General features: G+C 41.4%; 1 protein-coding gene across 1 annotated transcript in view; it reads right to left on the minus strand.

Annotated features, from left to right (window-relative positions):
- Positions 1 to 2,127: 2,127 nt before the first annotated feature.
- Positions 2,128 to 25,188, minus strand: part of LOC118101415 (endonuclease V) — a 72,829-nt gene continuing 49,768 nt past the window's right edge. Inside the window, exon 9 of the mRNA XM_035147166.2 lies at positions 2,128 to 2,581. The gene's annotated coding sequence lies outside the window, so the exon portion shown is untranslated. The remainder of the gene's footprint in view (positions 2,582 to 25,188) is intronic.

The raw sequence follows: 25,188 nt of genomic DNA on the forward strand, positions 1-25,188 counted from the left end.
CGACCGTGTGATTGAACAATCTAAATCTTTGTCTATCCATTTGCAGAGAGTAGGTTGCTCGCTCAGATGTTTTAGATTCCAGTAGCGAAGGGGATTACGGAAGAGTTGACAGGCCACAAAGCAGAAGGGGAGGAGAGTGTGGGGTGAGACGTGATCGATGGCAGGCTTGTGTACCTGTAGCCTACATCCCGTTAGTCAGACTTGGCCTCTGCAGACTGTGGAAGTGGTCAAATCAAATCAAAAGAGACATGAACACGTCTCTTTACAGATTAACACAGCTGCCTGTCACCACTGCCTTGCTCACCCTCCTTTGTTTGGCTTCATTTCAGTTGTGTGTCAGTAGAGTTTGACACAAAGATTTACGCTTTTTATTTTTTTATTCCTCGTTAAGAATGCCACATTTGGTTTTCACTCATGATGGTTTTGGTTTTTACTCCACTTTGACACGTGGAGGAGATGTCACTGCTCCCCACCTTACAGAGAAGTGCATGTGTATGTGCATTCAGAAACTTCATTGCTTCTCTCAATAACAATTTGTTCTTGAAAACAGCAAACGTCTTTGTTTCTGTGTCTTGTGTATTTTTCTTTTCTTGTGTCTCTATGTCAAATCTCGGACCTAATGCAGAATGGAATTAGCTTAGTGGGTTTCACAGCAAGTGACGGAGATCAGGGACACAATGAGCAAAAAATCAAATGTTAAAGCTGAGACAAACTAAAATAACGAGGGAGAGAATGGAGGAGACCCGAGAGAACAGTGGCCGATCTGTGGGAGAGGACGGCAGGATCACTGCCCTCTGTCAAAGTCTTCAGCCTCGAAATAACGAAGGAGCAAAGATGTCCACCAAGATTTTACTGCTCAGGGCAACTGAGACTCAGAGAGTGAGAGCGGAGATGGAAGAGAAGATGGAGGGATCACACGATGGGAAAACAGCAGAGGAGGAAGCCGTCAGATTCTTTGTTTGAGTCAGTTCTTCACAGACATTATTAAAGCAGAGGTCTAATGAAGGGGTTATATATCACTATGTAAAATCCGGTGACATTAATACTTCTTAAAGATGAGCTTTTCGTGACTTGTGGTGGGTGGAGATAGGACCTGCAACTTAAAGATAAGTACAGGTATGAAAGTGAGTTTTGACAATTAAACTTCCATTCAAATTATGAAATTGTATCTTGAAAACCCCCCAAAAAACAAACTTTTGGCTCACTCCTGGAAGATTTAAAGTGTATATAAAGATGGACGACATGGAAGAGCACCCTGCAAGAAACCAAAATATCCCAGTCGCCTCCTAGTGGCTGGCTGCAGTTTTGATGGGTTTTGTCCTATTAGGTAGTTTAATCACAATCGGTTTAATAACATGAATATTTTTTCTATATATTGTTGTATATTTCTATTGCTTTATATTCCTTCACCCAAGTACTGCATGCTACTTATGTGATGTCTTCTGCTGCTGTAACATTGCAAATGTCCCCATTGCGGGACTAATAAAGGACTTCTTCTTCTTCTTATTATTAGTTCTTATCACACTGATGTATGTTCCAGTGTTCATTACTCTGATGAAAATGTTGTTAATTACTGATGCAGTAAAAACAGGGGGAAACATCATGTTTGACCCCTGACACTGACTCCTGATTGGTTGAGCACTAACAAAACCCTGATTTATGGAATGAGTAATAACCTGCACTCTCTTCCCAATTGTCACAATCTGTTCATACTGTAAATACATTATGTTCCTCGTGTCCCACGCTGTACATCACTCTGACGCGAGATCAGCCTGCGGTCTGCACCAGCTGATCTTCTGACCCCTCCTGCTGATCAATACTGCCCCATCTGACCACTTCTATTCCTGGACACCATCGTGCAGAGTCAGCCCCCTTACCCCCTGCTCTTCTCTTCCGCTCGCCGCCTCGCCGGGACCAGCCTGGCACAGCAGTACCTGCTGCTAGGTCTGACTCATTTTAAAGAGACACACGCAGTGACACATCTTATACAAGGCCCGTGACTGATTTTGTGTTACTGTGTTTGCTGTTCCCACATCGAGCCACATGGGAAAAGCTCTCTGTATAATAGAACAAAAAGCACAACTCACACACCTCTCGGATATTAACAGACGACCACTCTGAAGCAGGTCAGGGACAATTATGATTTATTCACAAGGCTCCCAGTGTAAAAAGCTGAGTGACCCAAAAATGTAATGAGAACAGTATATAAAAAGAGCCAATCTGACCCATATCCAGTTTAAATATAGGGCGAGTGCTTAAAAAGGTTCAATTAATCTGATAGTGTCTTCTGGCCCCGACTAAAACAGCAGTGGTTTTAAAAGTACATGAACGACAAAGCACTTTTTCTGTCTCACACACGCAAACACACGCCACATACACACAAATGTTTGTACTTCTATCTTAGTGAGTACACTTATTGGCATTATGCATTCCCTAGCCCCTTACCCTAACCTTAACCATCCCATCTAAATGTCTAACCCTAACCCTAACCCTAACCCTAACCTACACACACTAATGGAAGCTTCACAAAGCTGCTGCAGATGCTGGTGTTAACGTTCTTGAGATCCTCTCCGTCATCAACCTGTAACAAGAGCAGAAGAGACAAAAGATGGTTTAAATAATATGGCATTCACATTCAGCAGCGGCTCTCGGCCCAAACAGATCAAAACACCAGAGATACACAACATCCAGCCTGAGTCTACGTATATTCATCAGGCATCTCGGAGTCACTCCTCGGATTTGCATTGAAACTTCCCCCTGGACAAACAACACTCTTACCTCAGAGAGTAATGCCCTACACTTACTGTCAGTACTACTCCTCTGAGAGGGGGGGACATTGTTTTTTTACAACACTCAGAGCTCAAAAGTAGAAAGTATTAGGACGTGTGGTTCTCTGACAGCTAAGGTGAGCTACAAATTGGACAGTGGTCAAATTGAGACAATGAGAGAATGAGCACTATTCTAGTATGTGAATGTTTTACATGTAAGGTGGCCTACCAAGGTTCTATATGCAAAAATATGATGCCAGGAATAATTTGAGGATGACATTTCCAAATCACCATGTCAACAAAGACACGAGTGGCTTTAAGAAAGTGTCATCTTTGAAGTTAAACATTAATAGTTATTAGATAATTCCACTCTGTTCTCTTCCACAGGCATGTTGCAAATCCTCCGTGTACTGTGGCACACTGGTCCATGAACATCGTATTTTCTACAATTCCCCTCTCAGCTACATCCCTTGTTAACTATATGCCTGGCATGTGCATTAGGGGATAATTAGATGTTTTCTGTAAAGTCAGTCTGGGGTGATGCACCATAACAATAGAAACATATTTCTACAGTGCATCCTAGCCTGAGCTGTTACTTGGATCAGCCTCCATAACAAATAATAAGATATTATATCCTTTAAAAATAGTTTTCCTGTTATAATTAGGTGGAGATATCATTATGCAGCTGACATCCAGCCGGGGGGAAATTATTATGATTATTATGATTCACTTTTTGTGAAAGTGTTGATTCAATAAGCTTTTCTTTCATCAAGTACTCACAAAATGCCTTTCCCCTCTTGCCAGAACACAATCTAATGAAATCTCCTAACAGGTTAGAAAACTTCAGGAGTGCAACTAAATATCCGCAGAGATATGATCGATGAGAACATTAAAAAAAGTTGATAAAATCCTTTTACCTCAATTCCTAAAAGAGGACCAGCAGGGATTCCTACTCTGAAACACAGACCCTGATCCATTGCTGGCAAAACATCCAGATGGTAATGAAGGGAAATTAGTTAACAGGTGAGTTTACACTGAACAGATACTACTACCATACCACTCAGTACTGAACACATACTACTACCATACCACTCAGTACTGAACATATACTACTACCATACCACTCAGTACTGAACACATACTACTACCATACCACTCAGTACTGAACACATACTACTACCATACCACTCAGTACTGAACACATACTACTACCATACCACTCAGTACTGAACACATACTACTACCATACCACTCAGTACTGAACACATAATACTACCATACCACTCAGTACTGAACACATAATACTACCATACCACTCAGTACTGAACACATTATATACCCACTCAGTGGACCTGAGGTTAATATACTGCAGCACATATTATGTAGACATTATATCACGGCCGGTGTGTAAACAGAGCTATCATTAGTTTTATTAGTGGGATTTAATGTGCATGTGAGTGTGTGTGTGTGTGTGTGTTTGATGACTCAAGCATCCATATTGTTTTCTGTAACTGTGTTTGCGGGTGGACATCTATTAAACACACACAGCACCCCTGGGCACACAACATGAAGTAGGAGGGCTTGTTTCTCCTCTTTTGTTCAGACGTAGCCCTTCAGGGAAAAACAATAAAGTTTTCAACAAGTATTGTAATTACTACTCTTTTATCTTGTCTTGTGTTACCATGCAGCTCAGTAGGTAGATCTGGGTACTATCAGTGCCAGGATGAAAGGATAATTCTGTTTTAGTGCAACCTGGGTCTTAATTTTGTAGCTTTCTAATTCTATCAGTAATAATGAAGGTACTAAGGGTAACTAATCAGATGTGTTAAATGTGGAAATCAGATGGGGCAAGAAACATGAGCAGACGGTCGGGCAGATTATAAATAGAGCACACGTTTGACGAGCTTCTTCTTGCAAACTGATTAGACACTTAAAAATGTTCTTATTCAACTTGTTCTGAGCTTCACATGAACACAACATTTTCTACCAAAGCTGTAAAAGTTTGGGGTATTTCGTATGAGATATATGGTGTCATTTTTATTTACTGTATGTTTTAAATGTGTGCTTCTGACTGATTTGAAGAGGGCACTGTTCAGATATACAGCGGGCAGGGGTTGTATTTTTCAGAGAGATGTTTTAGCCCCAGCGCTTTGTATTAACCAGCCGCCACTGATTAGACCACTCCCACACAGTCCTGATGAAAACATTTAAGTGAGATTTTGATGTCTCATCCACATTTTAACTCTATATATCCATCCATTATTATGACTTATCCAGGGTCAGTTTGTAGTGGCACCATGTCAAGCAAAGTAGTCCAAATGTCCCTCTGCCTAGCAATGTTTACCACCTCCCTTCGGGGAATCCTGAGGCAATTTTAGAAAATATGAGATATGTAATATCTCCAGCATGCGCTGAGTCTACCCGGGGGTCTCCTCCGAGTTGGATGTGCCCATAAAACCTCCAGCTGAAGGTGCCCAGGAGGCTTAATCAGATGCTCGACACAACTTAACTGATTCCTTTCCTCAAAGCAGCTTAGCTCTGAGCTCCCCTTAGATACCCAGACTGAGCTCAGCTACTACCCAAAGCTCAGGGCCATAGATGAGGGTCGGAAGGAAGATACATTGAGAGCTTTGCCTTCTTTTTGGTCTCAAACTTCTATGTAAAGTGCCCTGAGACAATGTATATTATGATTTGGCGCTATACAAATAAAATTGAGTTTAACTGAATTCTGGGCAGAATCTCTCTCCATCCCAACCCAAGAGCAATCCACCAATTTCAGTCAGAGCTGCAAACCTCGGCCTGAAAAGCCAAAAGAATCACATCATCTGCAAATAGTTGAAAAATAATTGATCCTATTTAGTAATTCATATTAAATGTTATAAAAAGGTGAATATCTTCAGAGGTCTTAATATAATATTTAACTGGCTTGAGAGTTTATTATCAGTAATGAGAGGATGAGGTACTGAGGAGCATTCCCTGCTCTTCCTCTGATAAAAGAGTCAACAGGATAATGAATGTCCGTAGATATTACGATGGAACAGGATTAATTGAGTAGCTTGTTGAACCACTATGTGAACACAGGTGAGAACTGTTGCAACAGACCAGGCATGCCATGTTGCAAATCAGTGCTTCTTAATGTGCAGTCTAGATAATGACTCTGAGAAGTGGGAAAACATAAAAAACCATCCATTCCCATTTCTTCTTTCATTTTCCCTGGTCTTTCTTAAAATACACACATTAAAAATATCCTCACTGTCGAGTATGGCCTCATTCTTCTGAACACACTGCAGCACATGTTGTCATTGTGTGTTTCTGCTAAAAGGTTTTTGCAGATAAAAGACACATGATGAGTGTTATTCTGTGGAAGTAACACCTTTTGATAATGCTCAGTGGGGCTTCGATGGCTTATGACTCAGGCAGTTAGAGTTGGGTAATGTTACTCTAAAAGGCTTTTATGCATCTTTTCTAATTAGATATAAGACATGATGATACATGAGGGGGAAATTACAGGGATGTAGCACTAATTATAAAAAGGGAACATTTCAATTTAAATAAATATTTCCAAACAGTGTGTATATACAAACACACAAACATGAGTGTGAGTTACACTGAGGTGTCTTTCGGTTACAAAGTGACTGGCGTTCAGATTCAGTCTAAAGTCGGAGGTTTCTCTGCTCCCTGTCCCACTCGCCCTGCTGTCAAACTGGCCATGACCTGTGTGTCTCCTTCAAAAAGGACATCCCCTGGATCTTTGAAGGATGTCAGCAGAAATCTACTGAGTCCAGAATTATTGAAGGTACAGGTGAAGTTCAAAATGAAATAAAACCTCAGAGTGAATGAGTGATGGAAACATACCAAACAGCTGGGCCACATAGTTGTGGCAGAGCTCCAATAATGCAAAACTCCCTCTAAATTGGCTAATCTTCAACCCGCAGCTTTGTTACGGTTGATTCATTTGCAACAAAACAAAAAGCTGTAGAGCAAAATGTTCTCTGCCTAATAAATCAAAAAGAAAAAAAGAACACAATCACCAGTAAAATGCCAAGCTTCATTTGAAAAGTGGAAGGAAACAGGCTTATATAAAAGGAGTCGGCTTTATTTTCTTTACCCCAAAGTCTCGATGGAACTTCATCATCAAACTTGACTTTTATTCTGATAAATATGATGTGATGCTGCACACTCGCTGCAGGGAGCGTTCTGCACTGGATTCAGCAGCTGTTGATGCCAACACCCATAGAAACTTAGGATCAGAAAACACCAGCTGTCAACTAAGCGTAGATGGCTGCTTCGCATATCCTGCATCCGTTTGGTGCGCAGGTTGCGCCGACCTCAAAGTTAACACTATGCATATGCAAGTTGCAATACGCACATAAAGGCCGGGGCAGTAGTGAGAGGGTTGGTGGGGACGTCACCAGTGACAGAAACACCTCGGTTTTGAAGAGCAGGTCTGGAATCATCGCCACACTGCCTGACTATGACAAACTGCCAGGACGCCAAAGAATACTGAAGTTTGACTGATACACTAAAAAACTTCAACAAACGTGCTAACGCTTGGCTACACTTGCTTACTCTGCTGACATCATTCAACTTTTCTTTTTGCTGTCTCATACTGACAAAAATCCCACAGACTCCGATCAACTAACACATCTCTGGTTGCTGTTTCAGACGCTGGATGGTAACAAACAGGGATGATGGGTAACCCCTCACCCCTCAAAAATGTCACATCTGGTATGAATGCTGAACTGAACTCTTATAATCACATTAACAGCATCGCCGACAAGAGACATTTCAAAAGATCAGAGGTTTTCATGTTTTCTCTTCTCGTCTGGCTGAAAGCACAATGCCTGTAATGAATAGGCTGCATTTCGTCTTTATTGGTTTTCCAACTGAAACCACTTATTGGCTGCAGCTCATTTAGAGTTATTCTCAGACACCTGGGTGAGCTACTTGTTACTTTCCGTGTTCAGAATGCAATTAAATTTAAGATCCTCTTCATTGTGTCCAAAGCTCTTAATGATCTGTCTCTGCACCACAGGTCGGACGTTCTTTTATTTCAAACCTGTCAGACATCTCAAGGCACAAGGAGCTTTCTCCAAATCTGGTGAGAACACTTAGCATTCATGCACCTCAAACAGTGAGAATTCAACAGGCATTATTTAAATGCCTCATGTCTCCCATTTTCTCAAGGAGAGCTGTTTCAAAGGCTCAAATTAGTTTGCTTCCAGTTCTGTGTATGAGGAGTAGGAGTCTCTCCCCTGTGGATGGAGACCATAAAAAAGCAGGCCTGGAGTACAGTGTATATTTTATTTTGTCTTACATTTTTTGTGATACTTCTTTGTTCATTTATTAAAGAAATATGAAAATATAAACAAATGCTCAAACACAAAAAGAAAAAAGGCCGTCCCCCATCATGTATTCCTTACCTCCAAGCAGTTGACAACTCTTAGTATACTGTGCCCAAATACATCGGAGCACAAACATGAAAAGAGAGGCAATTGCGAAGCTTCAAATACGTGGCAAACCATTTTTTCGTTGCTGTATTTCCAGTTAACAGTGCTCGTTGATAAATCAATCACAATGGGCCTCATTCACCATTATCTTCTTAAGAATTTTCTTAAATTGGTTCTAAAGAAGTTCCTTAAGAAAACACTACATCAGATTAATGAAGCGTTCTTAAACTGCAGAATGGTTCGCACCTATGTTCCTGTATTGAAGAATGCCATGTCTTTGTAAGTTCCTAATTAGCATAGGTAAACGCCCCATCAATGACCATAAAAGGGCATTAAACTGCAGTCCTGTGTGTAGAGACAAAATCACAGAAACTGAAAAGAAAATTTAAGAAGTCAAGAAAGTCTAAAGAAAAATCTAAAGATGGTGGCACACCGGACTCAAACCATTAAACAGTTTTTTATAGTGTCAGTAGTGGATATAAAATGCCGACGATATGCAGTCACACATTCAGTGAAAGCTGTAACAGGAAAAAGTCACACAGTTAAAGTAAAAAAACATAGTTTGATCTAAAATTTTAAAACTAAAGAAATATTGTCTGAAGAGAGAGGGGTAAGAAAAAGTGAAAGTAGGGGGACAGACTGAGCTGGAGCAGCGCATCATTGGAAGCTCAGCACTGCAGGTGAACCCTCAGCTGAGCATCTGTGGATACTTGACCTGAGCCTGACAGGACTTGACAAGCCGGGCGGGGTTCAGACAAAATGTTTTAAATAATGTTTGGGTTCGGATCGGTCACATTCACTGGGCTGATGTTTTTACACTGCACATGTCTGTAATGGTGAGACTACGTGGCAGGAACACAAACTCATTGCAGCTACATTTACTGCATCGGGTTCGGCGGCGCACACAAAAAACTGAACGCCTGTCAGGTTGGGTGTGTGCGGATGGTGAATGAGGCCCAATGAGTGTAACGGAGGGGGCGGGGCAGTGTGATTTCAAACACCTTGGAGAGGTTGTGATAATAACTACCAGTTGCTTTCAAGGAACAAAAGTAGAAGTAGGGTCAGCAATTGTTTTCATTGAATAAAGCTTCCAAGATAATAGGCACTATACTTGTGTATTAAATTGCAATGAATTTGCTGGTTAACTTTGTCCCAATCAAACACTGGGCTCAGATCTGTCCTCCACAGAGCTTTTCATTTTGTCTTATGTCAAATTTGTTCTTTTAAAAATGATCCTTTTTATTAAATGAATTGTTTCTTGTGTTGTAACTTCTTGTGATTATTCTGTTGCCTGGGTTCTACTCTTTTTGTTCTAGTATTTGTTGCCCTCTGATGCACTTTGAGCTGCATTTGTATTATGGTGTTTCATAAATCTACTAAAGCTTTATTTTATATTAATAATTGTATATTAAAAGGTAGTGTTAACAGATACTTGGAGGATTAGATCTAACCTCTGTTTAGTTATTCTGAAGTCTCTCTGGGAGGGAGAGAAAAAGATGAATGGACTGACCTTCGACCTTGAGCAGCAAGGTGAACCATCATCTCGGCTAACCTGTCTGACCTGAGTGTCTGTGCTCGACAGCCAAGGTCTGTGCTGCTTTCATTGGCCTGCCACAGTCGAGCTGTCTGTCAGACACCCAACGTGGACATATAACAGAGAGCGAGGGGCAGGAAGCGAGAGAGCAAGGGGGATCTGTTCCATAAGAAAGAGTTACTTTAAGACTTAAGACTTTAAAATGCTTCTTTTATTTATGTTTTGGTTCACAATAATATAATAAATATAAATAAATACATATATTATATACATATATATTGAGCCTTTTTTAATCCTTTTTTCCCCCTAAGTTTAATCTTTTATCTTTATCTTTGTGCATGGATGTAGGAGTGGTGAAGTCAGTCCAATGCTTTGGTCCAGACTGAAATACAGTCAATACCCTGTTGGATGGACAGGCTCCGAACACTGTACATTCATGGTTCCCACAGGATGAATCCGACTGACTTTGTTGATTTTTGCCATTTCGGTGAACATAATCCTGGAGTTGTACTCCTGTGTTAAAGCTACATTAAGTACTTCTTAGTTTTCAACCTGTTTCAATAGAGGATTAGCGAGTTAGCCAAACTATGTTATGTGATTTGATACACATCATGCTCAGACGTCGGTAACTGTCTCGGCTGCTTGCTTGCTGTGTTTCAGATGAACTTAAACACTGTAATTCCTCTCATTCTCTTTGTTGTATTACTTTTCATTTCTAATGTCTCAACAAATAAAACTGTCGTACTAGTGTAAAATCTTTGGCTTATGAGGTTGCCATTTTTTTCTCCGTCAGCTCATCAACAAACACAGGTGTGTGCAGCTGTGTTCATGGGGAGGGTCAAACGGTAACTTATATTTACAACAGTGAAGTATGTATCCCACCTGTAGGGGGAGCGCGAGTATAGTAGAGAGCAAATCTTGCATTGTGACGCTTTAAGGCTACTTGTGCTTTCCCAGGATGTTTCAGACACCGTTGGAGTTTGAGGAGAATAAAAACGAGTTGTTAAAGTTAAAGACAGACTCTCATAGAGAGTAATCGTCTTCTTTTCACCAACAAAGCAATGTGCTCACTGTGAGAAAGAAAGAACAAAAGCTATCACAGTAGTGGTAGCCTCCTATTCTGTAATGAGGCGCAGTAAAATACGACAGTAAGCTACCTGCATGTAACTCAAGGTAAATACATTTGTGTGTAGCTCACCATTGCTCTGCATCACGGGCTAAATGAAAAATGTAAAATCAGCTTCCACGGGGGAATATAAATCCTGACGCAGCCTGATCATAAACATCACATGAAGTCCCACCCTCAACTATAAATCAGAACCTTAACACCTTGCACCAATCATATAACTGTTACCATTTAGCTCAAAGTTTAGCCTCAAAGTCTTATTTAATTTTGTTTATGTTTTGTTGTTGAATTCTTTTTTTAATGTTTTTTTATATATGGTCACTATGACACAAATCAAATTTTACAGTTAAATTCTCCTATCGCTATGCAGCTGGTAAAAAGGGGATGTCCCATTAATTTCTGTATTCAGTAAGATTTCATTAGGAGGGAGACTTCCACATTTTTGGTGCTTTAAGTGCATCAGATTTCATCTTTAAGAATTTATGGAAATCTGTGACATTAACGCCCTGGAAGCGAGCACTCTGCACATCCCTGATTTCACCATTTGCATGCACACACACTGCAATCATGGCAACTGCTCTGGGTACCTGGTTCAATATATCTATGCTAATTCAAGGAGCCGGGTGAACTGGGGCGCAGTCTGGATATATAGGTGCCCCCACCCTACAAATCATTAAGAAATAATGAGACTGACCTATAATTTACATGATGTGTGCTAATAGGTTTTCTTTTCGACTTGCATATGAGTCAGCTTCCATGCACTAATCAGAGCTACTGATCAGAGTATCATGATGGTGTACCTGTTTGGGACTGTGCAGTTTAACAGGCCTCTGTCCTGTTCTGGTCAGAACAGAAAAAGAGAAAGATGAAGAAAGAAACACTGTACAACACTGTACAACACTGTACAACACTGTACAACATACTGTACAGGCTGCAACAACAGCTGGCTCCTGGGTTTACTGCTGTGCAAAAATATATACATTAACGCACAATGACATTCCTATGGCCACACACACACACACACACACACTCACAGGTACTTCTGCAAACGCATACAAAAACATTTGCTCACACAAAACCTCCTGAAGTCAGCACATTTATAGATGGTAAACAAGGCTGGGAGCTGCTTAGCCATGCTGGTCAGGCTTCAGGCATTACTAGTGCACATAACATGAACACACACACACACACACACACACACACACACACACACACACACGTTCTCAGGGCTGTAAACATTAGCAATATTTTCCCATTTCCTCTGCAGGGCAGACGGGAAAGCAGTAGATCTTTCAGGGGGCTGAGCCCTTCACTAGTAATAATCTTCTTTACACTTCACTCTGCCAGGGAGATGAATCATGGTGGATGGGGTCAGTGTGTGTGGGAGAGGCAAGGAGGCATTGATATGCCACGTGAAGGCTGGCTGTTACGCTCTTTTGGTGTGTGCGCATGTATGTATGTGTGTGTGTGTGTGTGTGTGTGTGTGTGTGTGTGTGTGTGTGTGTGTGTGTGTGTGTGTGTGTGTGTGTGTGTGTGTTCACAGGGGCAGAGGGGGGCCAAGGATCCTGTTCAGATATAGTCGGCAGATAAAAGGTGCTGAGCTGAGAGCCTGACACAAATATACATAGATTAATTAGTGGACATTTTTATAAATATTGTGGTCTCTGTCACCCTCATTCTTCCCATTTCCAGAACAGATGATTTATTTACATATATAAAATCATAACAATATTTTTTGGGGTAGAACTACAGTAAACAGCAGGAAAGAATAGTTTGGTATTTCGGGAAATATGCTTATTTACATTTTTGCTGAGAGTTCCAAAAGAAGATTGATGCCACTCTCAGATCTGTACAGTACCTTAACCTGCATGTTTTGTTGCATCGCCCAGAGCACAAACAGAACAGCTGCTAAAAATATATATACAATTTAAAGAATATCATATCTAAGGAAGTGGAAAAGTCTCAACAGCACAAATCTACTACTAAAAATATTAAAAAGCTATTCATGTTGAAGATATAGATGCATGTGTTCCATCAGAAAGGAATAAAGAGCATTACAACTGTTTTCCTATCACCTCTTGTTACTTTTCACATGAACAGCATGACAGGTTTAATGGGCCACGCTCAATAAGCATATAAACCAAACCGTGGTTCTGCTTCACATGAACATTGTTAGTGCATCTGGGCTCATTTTTAACTGGAGGTTGATTTTTGTGCAGATGCATATTTGCATTCATGTGCCTGAATGAGCCTTATTTCATCTAAACCTCTAAAATGTGCACATACAACAAGATTTGGCCTCAAGGTCTTTGTAGTTTACATAACTCCAAAAGCTTTCCATAATCAAAGTTTCCACGTTTTGTTATTCAACCTTTAACTAATCACATTATTACCATTAACCAAACTCCCGCTTAGTTCCTCCTGTGCTCACTATTCTCTCGTGGCGTTGTCTGATGAAACAGAAAAAATGCAGATGGCTCATTTGGTCTGAAAATTATACTTTCCCACATATGTAAAAAAAATGTTTTATCTTAGTTGGGTCTCTGAACAACATCAAACATAATGTTGGTTTATTCATGACTGTGTGAGGAGGCCGAGTGCTGAATACTCTGGATTGGTCACACCTTTGAAATAACTGGATGCAGATAAAACGCAGGGAACTCGCGAGAGGTCATCTATAATAAAACAGTAGTTGAAGTATATGAGATGTAGCATTATCAGGCCTCAGAGCTACACTGTGTGACGTTAGCAGTGACCTGACGGATGAGGACATGGCACTGTGACAGAGACACCTGCTGCTTGTCCCCAGGAGATGTTCACTGCCTACGTAAACTGCTGACCGACTTCTAAACCGAAACAGAATCACCTAAATTTATGGGGGCGAGATCTGCACTGCAGTGACGGGCTGCAACTCAAGATCAGAGGTGTGCCTTCATGATTCAAAATGTCATCCACAGCATATTTCATAGAGGGTGACATTTTTACCAGATATTTATGACAGACACTTATAGTCAGAGTGATATTAGTGTTAGCAATAGAAGTACAACCTTATTTCTGTAGCAGATACCTATAGTTTACTTATTTGTGTATTTTATTTTTGAGCAATTTATACAACTGCATATAGCAATTACTTTTTTTATACATTCATAATTTATATAAAAAAAACATATGATCTTATATGATGCCCTGTTTAAGATTAATCTACCTTAACTTACAGTGAGATAAGTAAGGGATAATATTTTGCTAATTTGAGGAAGTTGACACAGAGATTTTAAAGGTTTGTGCTGCTGTTGGACAATATTGTGTCAAATTGTGTTGGTTCTAGAATTTAGTCTCCCGCCATAAATGTGTGCGTCAACCTGAGATATTTATACATAAATGATCAATTTCATTGTTTCACAAGAGGAAGAGTCAGAGGATTGGAAAGAGGGTTTATGTTATGGACCTTTTTTTAAAGATTTTCTGTTGTATGGACTTATATTATGGTCATTTAACTTGTTCTCCTTGTATTTTGGTTTCTAGATTTGTGACCTGTGTTTAGTTATTTGTTTGTACTTTGAGTTCTCTGTTTCCTGTCTTATTTTGAAACTTTTTTCCTCCACCTTTCCTAGTGTGTTTCACCTGTGTATACTTTTGAAACTTTCTCCACCTTTCCTAGTGTGTTTCACCTGTGTTATCCAAAGTTATCCAAAGTTATCCCTGCCTCCCTTGTGTATATAAGCTTTGTCTCAATTCGGAGGCTGCCTCCTCCAACACGGCCCACGAACGCCGTCTCCTTCATGGGCCAGGAAGACCACGAAGGACAAACCTAAATGAGATGGTCTGGTCTACAGTTGTTACTGTTGTCTAGCAACAAAGCTGCTGTTCGACACGCCAAGATAGTTTAATGCCCCTTGAATTGTTTTTTTTTTGTACCATTAGCTGTTCGGTTGAGTGTGATACTCAAGCATTGGACTTCCGGTCGCTCACCGGTGCCATTACCACTTTGAAAAACGGTTCATGACTGAAGTGCAATGAATGGGATTTGTTGGGCCAAGAAGGGTCCACCTGCTAGAGCCTTCGTTTCTCGGGGAGAGAAGGAGGATTTAATGGAGCCTTCGAGTTGCAATCAATCTTCAAACGCAGCCTCTGAAAAATGCGGCATCTGAACTGAGACACAGCTCGAGTCTCTGTGTTTCCCTTTGTCTTTGTCAGGTCGGCGGTCCAGTCTTGTGTGCTCCTTTTTTTGTATCCCTTCTGCCACTGTACGCCTGTTTTGTGTTTGTTTGTTTTAAATTGTCCTTCACCAGCTTTTGATTGCATTTTGCCTGCATTGAGGTCCTCCTGCTGGAATGTGACAGATGCATCTCATTGCATTCAGCACAAGAGAATTTGCTCAATGGTAGTGGGTGTAAAACTGGTGCACTAGTAGTAAGTCAGTAAGTAATATCATGGATGTTTCCAGAGGTTCATACTATCTGAGCCTTGATCTGAATCTTTGCAGAACATTATCCTCCTGCTGTCAAGCATTTTTCATCAATGAGAAATTTCATCAATGACATCCACATATTTCACAGTAGGCCCGTTTCATTTGAGTGAACCGCTCCGTTACAAACGCCTACAGCATCAGAGATAAAAAAAATCTGAAACGTGAGAAGTCGAGACATGATATTTGTCCTTCTCTCTCTGTCTGTCTTCTCTGTCTGTCCGTCTGCCAGTCTGTCTCGCCTTGGTTTCAGCTCCAAAGCAGCTGCTTACCAATGGCCAGCAGTCGCTTTGAAGAGATGCCCCGCTATGCTGAATTCTGATTGGGTCAGTGTGATAAGATGCACTGCAATGTCTGACAGCTGTGCACCAGAGACCGTGTTGATGGAGGGGAGGCAGAGTCAGAGAGACGGCCTAGGTGGGAGAGATGAGGAAGAGGGAGCTCGAGACAGATGAATACAAAAAAAGAGCGAGGTGTGAGAACAGAAAATGGTGAAGAGGAAGAGAGGAGAATGGAAAGGTAGAAAATAGGAATGCTCATAGACCAGGGTGAGAAAAAGACAGGATGTTTAAAGCCGCATGTCTGATATTAAAGCTCAGGGTGTCGGCTACAAGGCAGCTGAGGTTTGACACTGAGGGGTAGGATGGGGAGGAGGAATGAGGGGTCTCTGTTACTCTCCGTCAGAGAGGAGAATTGACATAACGAATAGTACAATCTGTAGCTAACAATCTGCACCACTGCCCTTCAACAGCCATGATTTACCACCACGCTCCCTGTGTACTACATGTTCTGCAACTATGTAGCACTATGCCTGCATGTCATTAATAAATTCATAAACCTATAGCAAATGTGTGCATGGAGAAAAAACACATACACTCCTGTGACATTTGAGCTGAAGCCAAATATCAACATCATTGATTCACTGCTCATCTCGCCAACAAATCACACTGTTGCCTCGCCTGCAGTAAAAACACCACATTACACCCTGATGCAAATGAGCTGTAGTGGCTGTGATGCATGGACGTGGATGTGGTGTCTTCAGCCGATACAAGCCGCCAACCATCATGTTGATCTACTCCAACACCAACATGTACGTTATACGGCTTATGAATGGCCCGGGAGACGAGGCTTTACCGTGGGCTGCGGTGAAAGAGCCCATAGGCCACGGGTTCTTTATAGTGAGTAATGATGTGTGTGAGTGCGCGTGCTGTGTGCATGGTGTTTGTGCGTAGGAGTTGACGGTTTTCCCCCGGTAACGAGAGGGCTTGATGGCATATTACGAATATGAAAAAGCCACAAAGTCGTGAGCACAAACACAGAGAGTAGCATGCAGAGAGGATCTCCGGGGAGCAGAGTGAAATGTGAGCGAGTAGGCGCACACGTGAGAGGGTTAACGACACTGGAGCTGCTGAGGAGATGTCAGGGCTGAGATGAGAGGCTGATGCTTCAGATCAGCATGTGATTATCTCAGGGACTTGAACCTGTGAGCTGCGTCCATTATTTCCTCAGGGTTTATGACGAGTGCTTTTGAGCATAAGTGTGTGCATGTATGAATAATAAAAAGAAACAATGTATGCGGGAAAAGTGTGTGGGTGAATCTGTGAATTAATACAACACACAGGTTTATTGAAGAGCTAGACAGTTGGACAATGCAGCAATGTCTTCTTATGAATCATGAGTTCAGCTCTTGCAGGTCCTGACCAGACACCACAAATACAATATTGAAAAACATTATTCTTTATCTACATAGTTAACTTCGGTTTAATTTCCCAACAAGGTCACAAGTGATGTTTTCAAGTAGTGCTGGGAGATATGGTCGTATATCAAAATAAAACAACAAAACTTCAGTCAATATCGATAATTATCACAATAAATGTCACATTATTTCTTGAATTTTTTTTCTCCTGAGTGAAGGTTGTGGTTTTAAAGTCTTGTTTATGAGCAGAGAATGACAAACACTTGATAAACAGCAAAACATTTTACAAATCTGAGGTCCATCAATACTGTGTTATGTCTCCCCAATGTGCTTACACGATGCAGAAGCATTATATTAATATATATTGGATTGGACTTTTGTTATATTGCTATTGGTGAAATTAATGTTGTGATGATTATTGATATTGTTTTAATGCCCATTCAGCCTTATAAATTCTAAACCTTCAGCACAGTCAGGAATACAATTCTGGCAAGGAACCCCAGGGTACACTGAGTCCCTTTTTACTTCTTCCTCTGACTATAACACAATTTATGTATATTTGTATGTAATTATTTATATATATTATTCATCAATACTACAAAATATGGCTAATACTGGAATAAGCCTGTGAATTAATGAGGAATGTCAACTGCCCGTTGTTGCTAAAACCCTAAAAAACCATGACCTGCTCAGTGTCCTCAAATGTCGCTACGGCCTGACAGATTTAAATAATAGCTGTGCAGACCCAGTCAGATGGATGTCATGACATCACGTCTGGGCTATAGCCTCTATTCCACCTGCTTCTGCTATGCAATCTTTCATTCAGCATAACTTTCATTAACCTTGCAAAGCAGAGAATCCATCTTGCCAGGCTCTAAGATATTTGCATGTGGCCGGACCACAGTGGTTCGGACCAATCAGGATCCTGTGAGTCATCGAAAGTCACTAGTCAACATCGTTCAGAGATATTTTTTAAAACTCTCGTGGAAAACTGACTATTTAGTCCTGGTTGGTTTCGGACCTGCTCTCCTTCACAATGCTGTACAACAACAATCCTTCTCTTTATTCGACCGTCCAAACAATAAGCGCTGAAAAAGGTTTAAATTTGTTTTTGTGATAAAGTGAGTCATTTATTAGCTAACTTTACCTGCAATCTCACTACATCCACAAGGAAGAAAAAGTGTTGTTTAGCACCAGCAGCTTCTTCTTTATTTTTGTGAAGCAGTGAGCGTCGCAGAAAATGCTGAAAAGGTTACCTGATAAACAGTGATGAGTGAGGTGATATTGTAATAAAGGTAATAGAAAATATGTCTTGTCTACAGGCCTTTATTCGCTGTGTAACAATAACTACTGTCGATCTATTGATGTTGGGTACAAATCCTTTATTCCACAAGTAACTGAATCCTTCCCACAGCACAACTCATGTTTGAAGAAGTCAACTGATTAATGGAGTCGGAGGTAAAGCCCTGACTGCTCTGAGAGACGGACTGAAATCTCAGCAGCCAGAAGAATAGACAAACAGATTCAGTCCATTCAGTGAGTGATGCTTGGCTGAGTTCATCGTGATGAGATGCTCTGAGCACTGTCTATCCAACGCTCTCACTCAGATTATTAATATTTATCAGCATCTGCCAACAATTGTGCCAAATACACAATGAGACTCAACTGTATGCTCAGTTTAACAAACAATAAAACTTAATTTTTCCAGGTTCTATTACTTGAGATCTCTACACTCTCACAGCCTTTGACATTAAAGGAGAAGCTGATTGATTTAAAAGAAGAAAAGAAAGGGGAGTAAACTTGATTATGAAGAAGCCTGAGCACAACATGCAACATGTCTGAATAATTTAAAATGTTCATTTCTTCGCACACACCCCCTAGTGGACTGAACCAGCCAATGGGACAAATTGATGTAACCCAAAACATTGAGCAGGTTGCACTCAAACTGAGTCCTTTTTTAAATACCTTGATTAACCACATTTGTATTCATATGTTATTAAATATTATCTGTTCTTGAGACAAACTTCTTTTCATAATTTGTAGCTCTTGTGCGGAAGTAGTGCGTCCACTTACCAAGTGTCCTTGGCCGAGATACTGAACCCCAAATTGCCCCTGATGGCAGTGCGTGATAGACATGTGATAGAGAAAGTGCTGCGCACCGATGCACTGTATGAATGTGTGTGTGAATTGGTGAATGGCAAAGTTCCTTGAGTGGTGTCTCCATGTGTGTGTGTGTGTGTGTGTGTGTGTGTGTGTGTGTGTGTGTGTGTGTGTGTGTGTGTGTGTGTGTGTGTGTGTGTGTGTGTGTGTATGGGATAAATGACTGTTCTTGTAAATGTTTATGAAAAAAACACAAAAAAACAGCAAACACAATGTAAAATGGGCAATAAAGTCCCACTGGACATGTGGTAAAGATTCCTGAATACTTTAACACACAGTTCATTGCTACACAACAGAGTTCAGGTGAGAATCTCATTAATGTCTAAAGGCTGCAGTCAGTGGGAAAGGCTTCTGAGAGCGTTAATCCCACTCCTGACGAAGTCGAGCCTTGCTGCTGACTGAAGAACCTTACAAGGGGGAGCACAGCGGCCCGCTGGCAGCGACCATGGAGTTGCTAAACAGGGGTGGACTTCACATAACAGCCACTCAATGAAAACAAAAGCCCCGGCCCTGTCTGCTAAGCCTCTCTTCCCCTTGCCGGAAAATCTAATAACCGATGTTCGCAGCATCTCCTCCGCCTCGTCCAAGGCTGACGCATCCTTATTACAATAGATTGGCCTCAATTGATTTGTCTTTAGAAGCCTCAGGGAAAAAAAGAGGCCGAATTGATTTTCTGGTTTACAGCAGAGGCATGGGAAAAGTTTGTGCATGGGGTGAAATGGAAGGCAAGACACCTGGACGGCATGTACGCGTGAGTGTGTGCCAAGGTAGATCGTACAGGCGTGTTCGTGGGATGCCTGTGTGAGTGAGTGAGTGAGTGTGTGTGTGTGTGTGTGTGTGTGTGTGAATGTGTGTGCTCCGTGCCAGCGCTTCTACAGGAGATAAACAAGGACATTTGTCTGATACTGCAGCAGCTCACCTGTCATTTTAACTCAAGTGCCAAGAGATGTTGGTCCACTCATCTATCAATCTCTCTCACCCACCCCCACCCACCCACCCACCCACCCACACACACACACACACACACACACACACACACACACACACACACACACACACACACACACACACACACACACACACAATGAGGCAATGAGGCTGCTGTCTGTGGTAAAGTTAAGCCACATCACCACAGGGACACTGTTTGTCAGCATGAAAAACTTACAAAAGAGAAATCACACTATTCTTCTGTGAATGCGATTCAGTTTACATTTTCAATGAGCTGATTCTTTTGACCAGGGTGACAAACTCAGTTCAAAATACAGGTTTTCTGTCAGTGTTTGAACACTTTAAGGACTAAGAGACAATGTATGACTAAAGGGTTGGTAATTTGTTTCTGAAACACTCTCTATCCAAATGATTGTCTGGCATACCTGTCTGTCACTAACTGACCTGCCTGCCTGTGTGATCCCTGCCCATGTCTGGGGAGGCACACACCACTGAAGCAGAGACGAAAGACACAAGTTAGCGACCGCCTCACAGAAACGTCGGCTTCCAGCAGTTGTCAGTCAGTGCATGGGTGGCATTCATCAGTTGCATTTTTCAAAATGTAGCCTGCTTTTGCTATCTTTTTTCCTGGATTACCAACCCTACCTTTAATCCTGACTCAAGATAACTCTGATGACATCATATCAGGAGACACTACGTCCACAGCCTGAGAAGGACTTTCCGTGGCAAGAAAATGACCTTTAAAATCAGAGGGGCCAGTTTCCCAGAAAATTGTGTTTTTATGTCTCTATACTTGCCACAGTAGTGGCCAGAGGCATGATGCTTTCGTCTGTCTGAGGGAAACATATTAACTCTGACTCAAGGATGAACGGATTCGATTTTTTATGAGGTCAAGGTTCAAGGTCTATTACGCCAAAATACATTTAATAACTTTCATTAAAAAATCTTTTTTTTTACATCTATGTCCATGTAAACTGCAATTTGCATAGTAAACAACAGCTGGGCCGTTGTATTTATTTAACTAATGGGTAAATATTGCTTTAAATGTACTTCATAATGCAGAACTATTTACATGAAATGAACCTTCTGAAGATTAAATAAACTGTAAATGATTTAGTAGTTAGTTGACTGTCAGAAAAATAATTGGCTTACATTTTAACAATAGGTCATTAAGCTCCTTAGAAATATTCTTGGTTTATCGTTATAATTGATTGAATGATTTTAGGATTTAGACTGGGACAGACAAAACACATTTCATTTCACGACCTCACCTTCTTATATAAACAAGCAAATCAAGACAGTAATTTACAAATTAAAGGACCAGTGTGTCAGATGTACAGGATATTTTAGCAAAAATGTAACAATTCTAATAATGTTTTCAGTAGTGTGTAATGACCTGGAAGTAAAAATCATTGTATTTTAGTTAGCTAATATTGAACCTTTATATCTACATATAATGAGGAGCATGTAGACCAAACACCAGCTCCAGTAAGGGTAATTTAAAGTTTACCTCCAGGCCACCATAGGAAAGGGAGGGTGTGGGTTGGTTGTAATATCAAACATCACCACTAGGTTTCACTAAATCCTACACAGAACCTTTAATTGCTTATAAAAAAGAATCTTTACTTACAGCCTTAAACTTGACACAATAATCATACCACAATTAAACTGACTTTGTCATGTTCATGTTTTCTTTAGTTAGGTTTACATGTACGTGCTTAATGTCAGCAAATCTGTGGATTTCTATCAACTTTTCTTTTAACAATCGTTTTCAAGAAGTGACATAAAAAACTAAATCTGATTCATCAAGACAATCCATTTGTGTTTGGTTTAATGATTTGGTCACTTTGTGTGTTGCTCTTGTCAGCTACTATCTTACAGACACAGCTGACGTGAGAGAACCTGTGTTTGTATTTGATTCTTTACTGTCAGCACTCTCTGTACGAGTGAAGGCAGGTAACAGTGAGTGACAGGACGACATGAAGGATGTGTCTGCGGTGCAGGAGGCAGAAGCATGGACCGAAACACCAAGGTGTATATTTATGTTATCTCATCTTCCATCTCAGCCAGGCGTAAAGACTTTGCAATCTTCCATCTTATTTATCCCTTGGTTTTTTGGGGTTCAGCTTGAAAATGTGCACAAGCTGGTTGAAACATATCAAGTAAAAATGCTCCTGCCTTCATGCGTTTACTACGAAACATACAAACAAGCTCTTTCCACCCAGTTCAATGTGTAAAGCTCCAGACCACTCACTAACATAATCTACCAGGAGTACACGCCGTCACAGGAAAAGGTCAAAGCATAACAAGAGCAAAGAGAAACAGACAAGTGAATATTCTATTGATTAAATCGTCTAAATGTGTCTTTCCACAGCCTCCGGTCGGTTCTTCTGCTGTAGCGTCTCTGAACGCAGCAGTTTGCTGCATCAGTCTGTGGCGCGGCTCAACCTCTCCAAGTCAACCGGCTCAGGCTGTGATTTACAGTCACGCAGCTGCTGTAATGGACAGTATTTCGTTACGACAGGGTGTTGGTGGGTAACTAAATTGTTTGTGAGCATCCTGATGCAGTGACACTGTTAAGATTCACAGCTGCTGAGCAGTGAAAGGGATTTTTCTAACACACTGACTCAGTGCTTCTCCGAATCCTCCTGAAGCAATGAGAGTATGTGGTGGGGATTCAGAACAGCCAAGTGACAATGGGAACATTTTAACAGTGCTTGTGTTTAACTCAAAAAGTCTTGCTCTTTAGAACATTGTTTTGTGTCATTGGCAAACTGTGGCCCTCCCTGTCGATCAAAAGCTAAATGGAGAGATGTTTGCTACAGCTTGTTTTCTGCGTCTGCCCCCTCCCCAGACCCCATCCACATATCCCCCGCTCATTTGCCCTTTCCCTCTGTCTTCCCATCTCTCATTCCTGGGGCTCAGCGATTGTTCTTGTTATCGCTGAGGAGTGCACAGGGTTTTGTGTCAGTGTGTTTGATGACGAGGTGGCAGTGGTGAAAAATGAGGCAGGTGGTGGCAATTCATCAACACTTGAGCAGCGCTTGGTGGCGTTCTGGCAGAGAGAGGCGAGGCGGCGCTTAACGCGACACTGAAGGTTTTTCAGTGTGAGGCCGGGCATGATGAAATGGATGCGGTTTCTCCTCCGCTGCATCAGACAGACAGCAGGGAGGATGGATAAAGAGAGGAGGAGAAAGGGGGAGGGGAGGGAAGAGGGAATGGTCTTTTCACTGCAGGCCTCCACATCAAGCAGCGGCTTTTCTCCCCCTGCAACTCCCTCCACATCATCCCCATCAGCACCTTCCTCCTCTCAGGCAGTCTTCAAAGGTGTGCTCTATAAATGTGCAACGTGAACTTTTTACCTTTGTCTTATTCCTATGCAATTTGTATCTCTGTTGGCATGGAAACAGATGAAAGAATACCAATAAAAACTGAATGAAAAGAGAGAAAAACTCTTTCACAGTCCAATGATGCCATATCTGCAACTCCTCTCCTCCTGCTCCCACCCACCCTTTAACTTGATTTATCTCCCTCCCTGTCATCTCTGCTCCCTACCCCCTGAATCAGCATGTTAACACACACACACACACACACACACACACACACACACACACACACACACACACACACACACACACACACACGCACGCACGCACGCACGCACGCACGAAAGAGAATGCTAATGGGCATAATGCATTCCCTAACCCAAAGATAAAAAGTACTGACTGGTCCAAACGCCCCAAAATGTTCTTTGAATCAAACTTTGTCCTCACAACGACAGAAAGACAGGTGCACACACACACCTACGCACAAGCCCCTTGACAATAACACTTTCTGACCTTTTCGCAATTTATCTCCTTCCCTCCTATCTATTAATGCATAAACACACAAATACAGATACAGTACACACACACACACACACACACACACACACACACACACACACACACACACACACACACACACACTACAGTACACACAGATACAGTACACACAGATACAGTACACACACACACACACACACACACACACACACACACACACACACACACACACACACACACACACACACACACACACACACACACTCTTCATGTGATCGCTGTGGAGCTGAGCCAGTAAAACTGGAACAAGTGAGGAAACAATAGGTGAAGATGGTGAAACAAGGACCAATAAGAGTAAACATGAGAAAAATAGAAGAAACACCCTGGGGGATTGTTAAGTGGAGGAGAATGTCTTAATCATAAATGCAGCCATAATTTCAACAACTATTGAACAGTGGAAGATGAGGGAGGATGAGGAGGATGAGGAGGAGAGGGCGAAGACGCATCTAAACACTTGTCTTTGTTTACATCTTTGTTTAAAGCAGTGTTATTCTGTGTTTCTGGCTGCATGCAGAAAACACAGGTGACCACACACACACACACGCATGTCATTTTATGGCATATAAAGCTGTTTTGGCTAGCATGTAAGCAAACAGTTGGCTGTGTATACATCCAGCAGGAGTCAGTTACACACCTTTTGTTTCCAAGTGAGTCTGGCTAACCTGGGCTTTGTGTAAAACTTGGGCTGATTGGCTGAACGCTTGTGTTGCTTTTATTCTGTTGTCTTGTTCCCAGAACTCAGTAAATAACATGGTGTTATTCTTTAGTAGTAAAATACTAAACAAAATGCAAAGTCACACAGGTCAGTGTAAATGCACTAGAAGATAGAAGGAATCTTACATATCATATTTCACAACTTATTTCCTGATTTCACTTTGTGTGTCTGCATGAGAGAGAAAAACAAGAGCGTAGAACAGAGGGACAGAGCGCTGGAGACAGACTGAGAGGAAAAAATTATATCATTAAAGCTTTGTGCCCCTGAGTCACCTTAACATGTTTTATTTGTCGTCCCTTAGAAGCAGAGTTGGCATCAGAACTGTTTACTTCACGGTCTGGGTCAGTCTGGGGCGAGCACCTGGTACACACTGCCAAGGGCTGCAGTCCTTCAGGACACACACACACACACACACACACACACACACACACACACACACACA

This window comes from Hippoglossus stenolepis, chromosome 2, assembly GCF_022539355.2.
Source record: "Hippoglossus stenolepis isolate QCI-W04-F060 chromosome 2, HSTE1.2, whole genome shotgun sequence".
In the NCBI taxonomy this organism is placed as follows: Eukaryota; Metazoa; Chordata; class Actinopteri; order Pleuronectiformes; family Pleuronectidae; genus Hippoglossus; species Hippoglossus stenolepis.